This window comes from Vespa mandarinia, chromosome 8 (assembly GCF_050613455.1).
Source record: "Vespa mandarinia isolate Hongniang chromosome 8, ASM5061345v1, whole genome shotgun sequence".
NCBI lineage: Eukaryota > Metazoa > Arthropoda > Insecta > Hymenoptera > Vespidae > Vespa > Vespa mandarinia.
Window position 1 is genome coordinate 4087501 of NC_140817.1, and position 12500 is coordinate 4100000.

The 12500-nt window shown below is 36.4% G+C and overlaps 1 protein-coding gene across 4 annotated transcripts in view; it reads left to right on the forward strand.

Moving 5' to 3' along the window:
- Hr4 (nuclear hormone receptor 4) overlaps positions 1-12500 on the forward strand; it is a 113565-nt gene that overhangs the window by 67915 nt on the left and 33150 nt on the right. Inside the window, exon 1 of one of the 4 annotated variants that reach the window (XM_035877597.2) lies at positions 11790-12051. The exons of the other annotated variants lie outside the window; for them this stretch is intronic. The gene's annotated coding sequence lies outside the window, so the exon portion shown is untranslated. Of the gene's footprint in view, positions 1-11789; positions 12052-12500 lie in introns of those variants that run through there. 4 annotated transcript variants of the gene reach the window in all.

Genomic DNA, 12500 nt, shown 5'->3' on the forward strand with positions numbered 1-12500 from the left:
AAGAATCGGAATCGAGTGTATACGAAGGGTGAACGACCGAAAGGCAGGGGCACTGGGCTGCTACCCTCCGCGACGAAAGAGGGAGAGAGAGAGAGAGAGAGAGAGAGAGAAAGATGGAAAAGAAGCGAGATGGAACGAACGAGAGAGGGTAACTTCGATGTAGAAAGAGAGGGAGAGAGAAAGAGAGAGAGAGAGAGAGAGCGAGAGATGGCCGTCTCCCCACTCCCCTCTCCTATGTCGTACCCACCAAAGAGGATCAATACGAACCACGTGGTGTGGCAGTAACGCCACAGAGAACGCCGTGCCTTACCCTCGTGTATGCAACAACCTAAGCTCTCTGTGAACAGAGAGGTTGGAGGGAGAGAAAAGGTATATAGGGGATGAATTCGTCAACGGCTTAACCGCGAATCAACTTTTCTATCCAATCGATCTTTTTCTTTCTCTCTCTCTCTCTCTCTCTCTCTCTCTCTCTTTCTCTCTCTCTTTTTCTCTTAACGCTAAGACCCAAAACAGCTCGACCAAATACTTCACCCTCAACGAAACTACTCACTCCCACTTTGCCACCTCTCTCTCTCTCTCTCTCTCTCTCTCTCTCTCTCTCTCTCTCTCTCTCACCCTATTATTTTTTTTTTACCGTGACTTTGCCCTTACCACGTTGATGGTTCCCCGTTTTCGAGGTCAACCCTATGTATTAAATCGACACAAATATTGATTTCAGTAAATGATCAGGCAAACATCTGTCAATGAAATCAGATTGAACCTCGTCGGTTCATTTGGAAATTTGTTTAAAAGAAAATTATTCGAAATTGTTCGTTTGATTGGCCCAAAGACTCTTTTCGTTTTATATGACGAACAAGTCTGTTCTTTTTTTTTCTCATCTCGATGAAAAATAATTAATTGTATTTTTTTTATCCTTTCCTTTCTATCTTTCGAAACGATCACGTTCGTTTATCCCATCATCGACGTAGAACATCTTTCACGACCCTATCTTCTAAGTATTCTATCGAAATATCCTATTTTTGGTTAGCTATCGATCCCCTCTCTCTCTCTCTCTCTCTCTTTCTATTTTTGTCTATTTCTCTCTTTCTATCTTTCTGTCGGCATACCGAGTTCGTGCACTCGATTCACCTCGTCGTAGTCGAGACCCACGTCAGTTTACCGACCAGGGAACGGTCTTTATCTTTCTAGGACACGGAGTCATCGGTGCACAAAAGTCGATCTACATCGATGATCTTCCGACCTCGAGTGGTGCGAACTCGAGCCTAGCGGCATGTTCATTCGTTTTCGAGATTTTTTATTACATATTAATGGTATCAATGTCGTAGCGAGAAACAGCTAACACAAATTTTTCACGATTAAACCATAATGTTAACGTACATACATACATACATATATATATATATATATATATATATATATATATATATATATATATATGTAAAGAGAAAAAAGAAGAGTAATGAAGAAAAGAAAAAAAAGATGATGATAACCAAGTGGCGAATGTTACGCGGGCATCTGTCTTATCGATCGTACAATAATCTCTCTTCTTTCACTGGTGAAGAAAAAGAAGAAAAAGAAAAAGAAGAATAAGAAAATAGAAAACAGAAAGAGAAGAAAAAAAAAATATATGTATATGTATATTATTGTTGTTGTTATTATTATTATTATTATTATTATTATTATTATTATTATTATTGTTATTGTTATTGTTATTATTATTATTATTATACATATGCGAGGATTTAAGAGAAAAATTTGCTCTCCTTCCTGCCTTCGTGAAAGATTCCGTGGCGGGTTGGAGGGGAGGGGGTAAAAGGGGAGAGAAAAAGAAAAAAGAGAAGAAAACGCATTAAAGAAAAAAAAAACGAAAAAAGAAAAAAGAAAGAAAAAAAAAAAGAAAAGGGGGAAAATAAAGAAAAAGGAAATGTGTTTGTAGCACATACTTCTGCCTATCGAGCTATCTCAGCTCGAATAACGAACACGAATCCACTGAAGAAGGATGGAAACACGAAGAAAGAGGGAAGGAAAAAAGATAGAAAGAGGGAATGAAGAGGAAGAAGGGAGGTTGGACGAAGGGGGGGTGGATGGACGGGGTGTAAAGCCTACCCTTGTAGATTGCTTTGAAGGAGGGCTGCTATTACGGCTGGTTTCATACATTGCACACCCCTGACTTCGAGTCTAGGTCGGTCATTCACCTCGGCACCATCCCCCAACATTACCCAGCAACCCCTACCGAGCTCCCTACGATCTTCCATCGCGTCGGCTATCCCCCACCAGCTACGTAACCTCCACCATCGTCATCCCCACCATACTACCAAGCTACCCTTCCTATCTTACTCCTCTTTTGCTTACCATCACCCTCCCCTCCTCTACTTTCCTGCTCCTTCCCTTTCCCCGCTTATTACTCAGTGACGTCACTATACCTCCCCTACGACTCTGACAGTGGGAGTTTGACGGAAAAGCGGAGAGAGAGAGAGGGAGAGAGAGAAAGAGAGAGAGAGAGTGAGAGATGGTAACAGTGGCGTAGAGTTATGGGGATTCTCGGATTCGAAAAATTATTTTTTATATATTCTCAATGAGTTTAAAAATGTTATTTACCGTGAAAAAAAAAAAAAAAAAAAAAGAAAGAGGAAAAGAAGAAAAACATAAAATAAAATAAAAAAGAAACGAACAAAGAAAAAAGAGAATAGATTGGGCAAATTTTTTAAAAACGCACATCAATTCGATTCGTTTTTATACCCTCGAATTTAGACGTCTTCTTTTTTTTCATTTTCCTTTTTTTTCTTTTTTTCTTTTTTTCTCTCTTTTCCCTTTTGCATAGACATATAGATGGGTATATAATGTATAGATATTTCAATCGAATCGTTTATACGTAAGTATAATTAACCTATGTAAAAAAAAAAAAAAAAGAAGAAAAAAAAGAAAAAAAAAATAATGAACAAGATTTCAAATATCTCTCGGGCTCGTAAAAGGTTCGATTTCTTAATTATCACATAAATCATCAAAAGTTTCGTCTTTACCAAAAAAGAAACGTTCCATATTCACAAAAAACGCGTATTCGCTTCGGGCAAGAATATCAAATTTTAAGCTTCATTATCATTCAATTATGTTAATAAGACGACCTACGATCAACTCCTTTCTCCTATTGACATATACTTACATGCGTTACTGACCGAGCTATCATCAATTTTCTTATACCCAATGTCATTTCTTTCCTTTTCATTATTATTTTATTTTCTTAAGTAAACACTCTTCCTCTGTATCTTTCTCTCTCTCTCTCCCTCTCTCTCTCTCTCTCTCTTTCTCTCTTTTTCTCTTTCATCATTTTTTAATTATTTTCTTTTTTTTTTTGTCTATAATACACAATATCCGTACTCGATCAAGACGAACGCGCACAAGAGAGTTGAAGATCTTCGTGAACGTTTAAGAGAGGCAACACTCTCTTTCCCTTTCTCTCTCTCTCTCTTTCTCTCTCTCTCTCTCTCTTTATCTCTCTCTCTCTCGCCCGTTTTGCTCGCGGGAAAGAGAAAACTACCGGAAATTTAGTTATACCGCTCGATTACGTGCGCTTCGTCTATTCGTAGCAGCATAGAGAATAGGAGCGTATAAATTTACTCGACACTATATACTTCTTCGCTTTTCGATAAAATAGGAACTCCCTTCCTCTTTCTCTCTCTCTCTCTCTCTCTCTCTCTGTCTCTCTTTGATTTGTATATATACGTGAAATAATTTTTTAAATATTTAAATATGATTATGATAATAATTATAACAAATTATACAGACTCAAGACAAAGATAGATATGTATGTATATGTATATATCTATCTAAAATATATTTATCTGTATCTAAATACGTTATATTGTTATGTATCTAATACGTTATATATGTATCTATATATGTATCTAATACGTTGTAATGTTAACTTCGTTAATAATGTTAACATCTATTTATTATAGCAAATTTTACGTACTTAAGAAAGCTTACGTAATTTCTTAATCAATTTAATAATGAAAAATAAGAAAACATCAGTAATTGCGATTATATTCTCTTAAAAATTGATCAAAAATGGACAGAAAAGAGAGAGAGAGAGAGAGAGAGGAAGAGAATTTGTACAATTTTCAAACATCTCATAATCCAATATGATCTATCGCTGACAGTCGCGTTGTCGTTAGCGCATTGACGATCTCTGACTCACTAACGGTGGGCAGAACGAGCATTAGCCGGTCGACTAGTACGATACTACGATATATCGGTCGACAACGAAGAAGCGAAGAGAAAGTTACCGACCTCGCGGCCCACGTAAAGCTTCTCAACGGACTACTACGATCTATCCTTCTTATCTATCGTATTTCTCGATCGAAATCGATTCTCGCCAAGTAAATAAGATAATCGTTTTTGGGAAAATCGAAAGGATCGTCCTTATTTTTATTTTATTTTATTTTTTGTTTCGTCCTTTTTTTTCCTTTCTTCTTTTTTTTTTCTTCAATCGCAATCACAATCTTTTTACTGTAATAAGAGAGAAAGAGAAAGAGAAAGAGAGAGAGAGAGAGAGAGAGAGAAAAAAACAAAAAAAGAACCAAAAAGATTTAATTTCGCTTCGAAAAGTTTTATTGGATATTTTTTTTTTCTTCTCTCTCTTTTTCTCCTTTTCAATTTTCAGGTGGATCAAAAAATATTTATTCATTTAATGTCCAAATTTTATTAATTTCGTCAACGAACATCGATGACATTTTTATGAACGAGTGATCATTACTCGTCGTAGATGACAGAAAGAGAAGAAAAAAAAAAGAGAAAGAAAAAAAGAAAAAAAAGCGCGAGCGTAAAAAGAGAACGTCGAGCCGATTGAGAACCACTGTCGAGGCAAGGCTGCATCGCGCAAAAGGTGAATGCATCAGCGCTTCCTACATTTACGCAATCGATCCTTCGAACGTAGTTCGCGCGTAGAAATCGACACGCTCGCTCGAATCTCTCGTCTGTATATAGGTACGTGTTTGTATATACGATATATGTGTGCTCGCGCGCGCACACATAAACACACACACAGAGAGAGAAAGAGAGAGAGAGAGAGAGAGAGAGAGAATCATACGTATACACATACACATATACCTGTAAACACTAAAAGAGAGAGAGAGAGAAAGAGAGAGAGAGAGAGAGAGAGAGAGAGAGAGAGAGAGACTTATACAAGAATATGGATAGTTGGCGATATCATGCGAATGTGAATGTGGAAATAATCGTTTCTCATGAATTCACGGTTCTACCTACTCTCATTCAGAGAACCAGGGACAATAATTGTGAATGGAGTCTGGCCAAGATCGAGGGGGGGACACGAAGGGTAAAGGGAAAACGTTTTACCTTTTTGCCAACTTTTCAAATTCCCGCCAATTTTTCTAATAATTCCAACTATACTTCTATGATAATTCTTAAAATATCTAATTAAAATCGATATTATTTGAAAATGATATTAAAAATTATTATGATAAAATAATTTATCCATAGGATTTATTCAATCGTATATCGTTTTCTATTAACTACATATTTCAAGAGTATAAACGATTTCAAATTCGTAGGAAACTCAAGATTCGTCGATAATGATTTAAGATTCAAACTATCGCATATCTACCTACCTATCTACCTATCTACCTACCTACCTACCTACCTACCTACCTACCTACCTACCTACCTACCTACCTACCTACCTACCTACCTACCTACCTACCTACCTACCTACCTACTACATAGCAAGGAAATTGACCTATCAGAGGCCTAGATCTTCGAGCCAACGCAAGCTTAAATTTACTACTCTAACGAACGAGGGACTGACCTTAAACCAACGAAATTGGCTTGACGATATATTAAACTAGAAAGTATAAAGAAGAATAAAAATAATAATAAGAATAAAAAGATACAAAATTATATAGCTATGTGCATATAAGAAAAGTATACGTGCAAACATACACACATATATACATATATATATATATATATATATATATATATATATAAACATAGAGGCACCTGTATTTAAAAATGGTATCTCCTTGCAATAGAAAGTAAAATCTATATATAATACTAAAAGTATACCCTGAAAGAATACGAATCGGAGAGGAGTTAAAAAAAGGAGACAAGAAAAATAGATAATCAATCGTTGATAAGTCGTCTAAACAACGAGAAAGAAAAAGGAAAGAAAAAAAGAAAGAAAAAGAAAAAGAAAAAGAAGAAGAAGAAGAAGAAGAAGAAGAAGAAGAATAAAAAGAAGGAGAAGAAGAAAGTTAAGTCAAACAAAAGTTTTTTTCTAAGTTAGAACACGACCGATCGATGATTAACGTTCCTTTCTCTCGCAATAGTGTGACGGGATAGTGGATGAGGGGGAGTGAGAGGAAGGGGGTAACGATGGAACACAAGAATTAGGAAATATTAAAAGTAATGGTCAAGGATTTTTTTTCTCTCTCTCTTTTTTTTTTTCTTTTTTTTTTTTTCTTTTTTTTTATTTTCCTTTTTTCTCCTTCTTGAAAAATACACTAAAATAACTCTAACTGTTTCGAGGAGCAAAGTTAACGTCGAGTTGCGTCCGGTCCAAGGCGAATTGCCTTTCTGGTGAAAGTATCAGCTACACGTTATAGCCCTTGACCTTCCCTCGGCCGAATTCCAGTCGAATCGCGGAGTGTACGAGAGTTTCGTAAGAAGTCGACCGGTCGAGAAGCCAAGGCGTTGTGTTATGCCGATGTGTTTCGTTCTTGGTAAGGTACCAACGGTGAAAGGCTCCCGCGTGGCGCGATGTTTCCTTTCCTCTCGAGAAAGAGAAGCCACCTTTGAGTAGGCGAGGAGTATGAAAATGGATCGAGTTATGCGAAAACGAAAGGATTCTCTCCTGTCTCTTTCTTCTTCTCTCTATTTCTTTTTATCTCTCTCTCTCTCTCTCTCTCTCTCTCTTTCCCTTTCTCTGTCTGTCTGCCTCTCTTTCTCTCTATGAATGGTCTCTCTCTATCGCTATCTCTATCTCTCTCTCTCTCTCTCTCTCTCTCTTTCCTTCTTTAGGGAGGGATCTTGGTCCGACGGCTTTACTATTGCTTTCGCAAGACTTTCCCCATTGTTTAAAAAATAAAGCCGCAAGTCGCGAGTCTATCTCGAGGTCGTTGAACCGCGTTAAACGTGAACTCGCTTAAACGGGTCATTCAACTGAGTGTTTGCGAATCGTTAGAGAATGATAGACGGATATTATTAACGACGTCTGCTTTTCTCTTATGACTAGGATCTCGTCGTCGTAGGATATTTTTGTGAGAACACGTGAGAAATAAAGAAAGAGAGAGAGAGAGAGAGTGTGTACGCGCGCGCGAGAGAGAGAGGGAGAGAGAGAGAAGGATTGGATATATCTATTTACATATTGTACATACGTATCTACGTACAAATGCATGTACGTAGGTATATCTGCATACGTATTATGCATCTTATCCCGTAGATACGTAGTATACGGTTCTAAGAGCATGTACTAACGTAAGACAATATTTAAATCCTTCGATCATTCGAAAATGTTATCGACTATTTCTCGAAAGAAAAAAAAAGAAGAAAAAAAAAATCAATACATAAATCTTTAGGATATCGTTTACAATTGATTCCTTCGAACTTTTTAATTTTAGCTCGATAATATTTTTTTTTCTTTTTTTTTTTTTACATTCTATGTAACCTATACAAAATTATTAAGTAGGTATATACGTGTATGAATAGAAAGAGAGAGAGACAGAGAGAGAGAGAGAGAGAGAGAGAAAGGTCAGCCCACAAACGAGGAAGTAGTGCCCAGTTCCCTCGTAATAATAAACCGTAGGAACACTTTCTACGGCCGTAGAACTTACTCTCTTCACTGAGATAGAAAGAAATAGAGATAGAAAGAAGAGTCTCAGGTTATTCGCAAAAGGCCTCCTCTCTTCCATGAGTCTTCTAAATGGAACGTGACGTTATTAAGAATGGTCTCTCACGGTTATACGATTGTACCGCGTTTCAAATATAAGACGGATCGTTGAATTTCATTTTTAATACCCTTGTATACGACCTTATTCTCTCAATATAATACTATACCTTTTATTTTCATGAACGAAATGAAAGCGACGATCTAATCGTAGGTTAGATTTCGATAAGTACGAAGAAAAATCTTTTCATCTTTTCTAATTCGAAAAAATACATTTAATTTTATAAAATTCTAAAGCTTTCAAAATTGATATAAAAAGAGAGAGAAAGATCAAAACAATGAACAATACCTCTCACTTTTTCTCTCTCTCTCTCTCTCTCTCTCTCTCTCTCGCTCTTTCTCTCTCTCTCTCTCTATCTCTTTCTCTCTATCTTTCTCTCTCTCAAAGAACTTGAATCTTGACCCACAAAGATAAGTCTCGACGGCTTGAGATCGAAAAGAAAACTTTTTTATATTTCTCGGTTATGTACATTTTAAAATCAGCCATACGTTACCAATCCCATTCAATCGTTTCTCCCTTTCGACCCACACCCGCTCAGTCATCGTACTTTTAATCCCTCGAATAATAAAATCAACTTTCGATCAACTTCTCATTTTTGTATTCGCATAAGATTAATGTCCTTAACTTATCGAATGATCGTAAATATTTCAGAATGGGGGATTATATGATTCCTCTTTGTTCTCTCATTACAGTAGTCATTGCCGCTCCAATTCCCTCGCTTGAAACTGGTTTTAGCGTTGTTATTTATGCTGATAGACGCATTCCAATCCTGTTAAACGTTTCCTTGTAAAATTCCTTTTATCGATAATACTCCTTGGGAATAACAAATATTTAGATTGGATACAATTGTCTATGAACATTTTCATGATCAATTTCTCGAAGAGAAAAGGAACAAAACAAAACAAAACAAAAAAAATATATATATATACACATATCATTATGACCATGCCTCGTTTGGAAAATTTCGCGATATTATCTTTAAGAATGATCGGAGAATATTCAATGACGAGTTTCAATTGAAAAAAAGGGAACAATATTTCGAGGTGAAATTTATATCTTCGTAATTATGACAACGAAACGGAGCTCGTGTCGTTTACAATCGTTTTACTTTCATATTTCTCCCCCTTTTAAATAGAAAAAGAGTAGGGCCAAGAGTTAGTTAGACAAAACCATTTCACTCTCGACAAGCAACCGCTTGGATAACGGGGCTCTCTGTTCGTAGCTAAGATAGGTAGGTAGGTAGGTAGGTAGGTAGGTAGGTAGGTAGGTACTTCATCGAGAAAGAAGGGAAAGTAGTTTTGTGAGTCAGTGGGGCTTGCGGTATCCCACACGAACGTTCAATGGTTAAACAGACTTGAGCCTATCTCTTTCATTTTTTCTACACTTGATTAATCCATCATCGAGAAACAACAAACTATATGATACAGATGATGATGATCATAAATGTTCTTCTTTCTTATAACATAAAACGTATAACAATTATCGTCTTTTTATTACCAATTGTCTTGGTTTTCTTCTTCTTCTTCTTATTTTTCCTTATTTTCTTTTTATTTCTATCGTTTCATTTAACAGGATTGATCGATTTAAAAGAAAAATTTCTATTCGTTTAAATCATATGACAAAATTGATTGATTTTATTACTACTTATGCAAAATTATTTATACTTTTTTTTTTTCTAACATACGTATATCTATCTATGCTCGATTCTTGTTTATTTTCTTTTTCATAAAGGAGCGTTAACTTTTTTTAACGGGTAACACAACGATCAACTAGTAGTGACATACATATCGATGAAAAAGAAAAGGAACTTTAACAGGCTAGGCTTCCTAGAACGATGTCACGATGTAAGTGTGACTTAACGAAAGTATCCGTCACCGGAAATAGATTGTTCGCCGTTCAAGCAGACGCTTAATCCTCCGACAAACAATGGTCGACCCGAATATGTGTCGTTGAAATGTCGACGAACCGACGACACTAAAAGCACGTTGGAATAATAATAAAAATTTATATCGAACACAATTCCATATAATATTCCTAAATTTGTATTATTTTTATTTAAAAGCAAAAAAAAAAAATACGCATACACATATATATATATATATGTAAATATATATGTATATATAGCTATCTACCTCACGATCTTGGAATCGATCGTTCGATACTGTAGATACTTGGAAATCGATGTAACGAGTTTTTCGTAATGACGTGTATACATGACTCACCAGTGAGCTACTTACTTCGTGGCTGTCGTCTCAGCAATGTCATATCCGCAAACAGGAAGTTTCAGTTGTCTTTCCAAGTTCATAAAAGAGACGTTTCACGGTCTCTTTTCTATGGGAAAAATTTATATCCGCCGATACATCGTGATCGATTCATTCGATCAATTATAAATATCCATCCATATATAGTGAAATAAAAAAATTCTCGAAGACAGATCTATACTTTCCGGGTTTTATCTATGTGATCTTATCGAATGGAAAACCTATCTAACGGGTCAGTCATCCTTTTTGAGGTCAGGGCGACGACTCACGGAGGATCCTTCTGACGTAGTATATTCGAACGAGTTCTCCGGGTCGTATTGGCCTTCGTCCTGCGCACAAGATACTAAATTTCTTTCGAACTGAAATGATCCACGTACGGAAAAGTCATAAAAGTACATACAATTTGTATCTTTTAAACTTAAATCCTTCGTCCTTGATTAGACGATACAATATAAAAACTCGCGTACGTTTAATATCACATCTGTTTACATTTTTTATTATTCTCCGTAACTACTCGTCGACCTAAGCACCCATGTACATGTATATGTATATATATATGTGTGTGTGTGTGTGTGTGTGTGTGTATATGTGTGTGTGTATATGTATATTTCTTTTTTCCTTTCCTTATTCTAAATGAAGAATCAACAAAGTCTATAAATTGTTAATAATATCTTAACCGGTAATTTATAATCTGTATATCTAACTAATATTGATAATGCCATAATATGAATTTTTCGTCTCCTTTTTACATAACGATATAATACGAAAGATCAAGATCAAGAGAAGGCAAAGCTAAAAGGCTTTACATACGAATAGTATACCGATCTTTGGTCACGGACTCCCTCGATATAACACTCCTCAGAAGGTGAAAGTTTTTCGGTTATCGAACATCGTGGCCTAGACCGTAAAAGAGAGGAACAAGAACGCTTATAGGCCGACGACGAGGAGCTCTCTCGCGTCTCTTGCGGACTCATGGCTTTCTCTTTTTTAACTCTTCGTAAAAACAAAAGAGAGAGAAAAAAATATATACATATACATATATATACATATATATATATATATATATATATATATAAATTAAACGGCGAAAATACGAAACTCCTGACACATGATCCTTCTCTAAAAATAATTTAGAATAATCGATTGTATGAATATTAAATCGCGGACGATTCTTTTGGATCGATTTGTGCTATTTATAAAAACTTTCGCTGTTGTCGTTCAAAAAGGAAAAGATACATACATATATATATATATATATATATATATATATATATATATATGGAGAGAGAGAGAGAGAGAGAGAGAGAGAAAAAGAGAGACAGAGAGAGATAGTGAGAGCGAGAAAGAGAGAGTGAAAGAGAGGGAAAAGCGCGTTTCAACGCTCAGTTAACTATCGAGCCAGAGTTAGGTACCAGCAACAGCGGTAACAGCCAACAGCAAAAGCAACAGCAACAGTAACAGTAGCAGTTAACTAACTAAACTAGCTAGCCAACGAGCCAGTCGTATCTAGCTAGCTAGCTATCTAGTAAAGCTAGCTCTCGCGACGATGCTGTTGCAGCGGAGTTAGAGGTTCCCCTACTGGAGAACGTAGAGTATACAGCAACGCCGCCGTTTTACGAGGAGGGTTCTCTCTTCCACTTCCACAGTTCCTCCACCGCACGGCGCACGGGTTCCTCGTTGGTGAGCGCTGGTGCCCGTGGCCGCTGTCCCAGTCGTCGCCCTACTTTGTCGAAGCCAACTCAGCTCGACACTCGGTTTACACCTCGCGGGACGACGCAACGCGCGCGCGCGCGCGGTACACCCGATAGAGACAGAGAGATAGATAAATAGTTAGATACATTGATAGAGAGTGAAATAGAGAGAGAGAGAGAGAGAAAGAGAGATAGAGAGAGAGAGAGAGAGAGAGAAAAAGAAAAGGACAAACTCTTACATGTAAACACATATATAAGGAATAAGCGCGCGCGTACACACTTAAATTAAATACATACACGTATATATATCTATATGTATATATATATATATATATATATGTGTAGATATATATATGTATGTATATAGATATAGACATAAATAAAAAAAAAAAAAAAAAAAAATAGAAACAAAATTTTGTTTCTCTCGTAAAAGTTTCAATGTTATTAATATCGTCTACATTTGAATGTATAGTTTTTCCTATGCACCTGTGACCATTGACAGTAATTGTGTTATTAACGGTTTAACAGTGGTGATAGTGAATGTAACGAAATGACAACGACGATGACGACGACGACGACGACGACGA